This window comes from Poecilia reticulata, unplaced genomic scaffold, assembly GCF_000633615.1.
Source record: "Poecilia reticulata strain Guanapo unplaced genomic scaffold, Guppy_female_1.0+MT scaffold_1531, whole genome shotgun sequence".
Taxonomy (NCBI): Eukaryota; Metazoa; Chordata; class Actinopteri; order Cyprinodontiformes; family Poeciliidae; genus Poecilia; species Poecilia reticulata.
The window spans coordinates 1-2,659 of NW_007616263.1; the positions used below are offsets into that span (position 1 = coordinate 1).

The 2,659-nt window shown below is 39.8% G+C and overlaps 1 long non-coding RNA gene across 1 annotated transcript; it reads right to left on the bottom strand.

Moving 5' to 3' along the window:
- Positions 1 to 240: 240 nt before the first annotated feature.
- LOC103461440 (uncharacterized) lies at positions 241 to 2,515 on the bottom strand. Its single transcript, XR_533111.2, has 2 exons — positions 2,303 to 2,515; positions 241 to 275 (listed from the first exon to the last, which is right to left on the bottom strand). It is a non-coding gene; the product is annotated as an uncharacterized LOC103461440 (long non-coding RNA).
- Between the last annotated feature and the right edge of the window lie 144 nt (positions 2,516 to 2,659).

Sequence of the window (2,659 nt, forward strand, 5' to 3'; positions counted from 1 at the left end):
TCAGAGCATTGGGAGAAGGCAGAGGAGCCCAATTTTTCACATCTTATCTGATACCAGGTTAGGACATGACAACAGTTTCAACAAATATGAAAAAATATTTCCTATAAAAGTTACATACTGCAGCTTTAAATGTGCATATTTTTAGATAATAGTTCTTACTCAAAAGTGTTCTTGCGTCCATCAACCCAGAACCATCCGCCTGGCGTATGACGTAACCCAATCCAGTATCCTTGGTTTTTAGAGCTGAAGGGCACGGCTCGTCTGGTGATAAATTCCTGTGAACAGATTTTATTTTAGACTCATAAATCTTCTTACTTCAAGCTATCAATCAATCAACCAATCAATCAATCAATCAAGTTTATTTTTAACACATTTCAGCACTTGAAGTGCCTTGTTTAAGGTCTTGAAAAACAAATCTATAAAGTCATAGAACACAGTTAACAACTGAAGCATTACATTTTGTCAAATACCATTATTACACATCAAAATGTTTGTTTCATTTATAATGTTTCAAAAGCCACTCTGAACAGGTGGGCCTGTAGTCTAGATTTAAAGGAACTCAGTGTTTCAGCTGTTTTACAATTTTCCAGCAGTTTGTTCCAGATTTGTGGTGCATAGAAGCTGAATGCTGCTTCTCCTCGTTTGGTTCTGGATGCAGAGCAGAACCAGAACCAGACGACCTGAGAGGTCTGGAAGGTTGATACAACAGCAGGTCTTTAATGTATTGTGGTGCTAAGCCGTTCAGTGATTTATAAACTAACATCAGTATTTTAAAGTTTATTCTCTGAGCTACAGGGAGCCAGTGGAAGAACTGGTGTTATGTGCTCCATCATCCTGGTTCTAGTCAGAACCCGAGCAGCAGCGTTGTGGATCTGCTGCAGCTGGAGGATTTACTTTTTAGTCAAATTTGTAAAGACACTGTTGCAGAAATCAGTGCAGATAAACGCATGGATGAGTTTCTCTAGACCCTGTTGGGACTTTAGCCCTTTAATCCTGAAATGTTCTTCAGGTGATAGAAGGCTGACTTTGTGACTGTCTTTATGTGGTTCTGAAGGTTCAGGTCAGAGTCCATCACTACTCCCAGGTTTTAGTCTGATTGCTGGTTTTCAGTTGTAATAACTGAAGCTGTGCATTGACTCTAGATCTGTAACTCTAGATCTATAACTCTAGATCTGTAACTCTAGATCTATAACTCTAGATCTGTAACTCTAGATCACTCCACTTTAGGTCCAAAAATAACATCAGTTTTGTTTCTGTTGAGCTGGAGAAAGTTTTGGCTCATCCACACAATGATCTGTTCTAAGCATCTGTTCAGTGATTGGATGGGTTCAGAGTCACCTGGTATGTCACCAGGTGGACAGTATGTAGAGCTGTGTATCATCCGCGTAGCTATGGTAGACAATCTTATTTCCCGTTATAACCTGAGCTAGTGGGAGCATGTAGATATTGAATAGGAGGGGTCCTAGGTTGAAGTATAGGAAGTAGGATTGAAGTATTCCTAGTATTAATAGGAATACTTGAATACCAGACATACTAGTGTGCAATAGGCTGTCCGGCCCCGGTCTTTCTGCATGGAGTCTCCATGTTCTCCCTGTGCATGGTGGGTTTTCTCCGGGTACTCCGGCTCCCTCCCACAGTCCAAAAACATGACTGTCAGGTTAATTGGTCTGTCTAAATTGCCCCTAGGTGTGAGTGTGTGTGTGCATGGATGTGTGTCCTGTGTGTCTCTGTGTTGCCCTGCGACAGCCGGGCAAGAGGCCGGCTAACGTTCCGGCCTCTCGCCTGGAACGTTAGCCGGAGAGGCACCAGCAGCACCTCCCAACCCCACTAAGGGACAAGGGTCTACAGAAAATGGATGGATAGTATTCAAGTATTCCTAATATACCAGTATAGGACACTTAATTGATTTTTTCATTCCTAGGAATACTATGAATGAATCACGTGTCTGCTTCAACGAACCAAAAAGCTGCAGACATTATTAAACATATCAGACATAAAAGCTCATTAAAGAAAATAAAGATGTTTTCCACGTATACTGGGGTTTGCATTGAGTTAGTATCAGGCCTTGTTTATGTTTTATTTAACCTAAATTCCCAGATATTCAAAAGAGTTAAAATGACCTAAAAATATTTTTTGCAATTAAAGAAATCCTTATATATTAGGGCAACACTTCCTCCTCTTTGGTTTTCTATTAATTTAATTATACTGTGTTGATTCAATTCAATATTGTCAAGCTATGAGTCTTCCACAGGCTTTCAGATTAGTTTTACATTTCAAGGCTAGAGGTGGCATTATGTTTTACCTGCTCCTCCTGATCATCAATTACAACGAAGTCTCCACTATCAAACTGACACAACTGTCGAGTCGCCTCCCAGATATTTGAATGATGATCTGAATCAGAAAAATAGTAGCAGTGCCCCCTGAAGGAAATCCAGCCTTTCCTGCAATCCAGACACTTTGGTCTCACTAGACAAGGAGAAAGAGCAGAATTAAGTGAAACTTTGGTAAAATAATCTCAAAAAGAAAAAAATTAATTCCTAGAAGAAATCCATGTGAACTTATTTATCAAAATTACTCAAGCAAAGCTTTTAAAGGTAGAGTGCAGATCAATATTGGAAGGTGATTAAATGATGATATCATTCTAGTCAGAAGTGGCGTA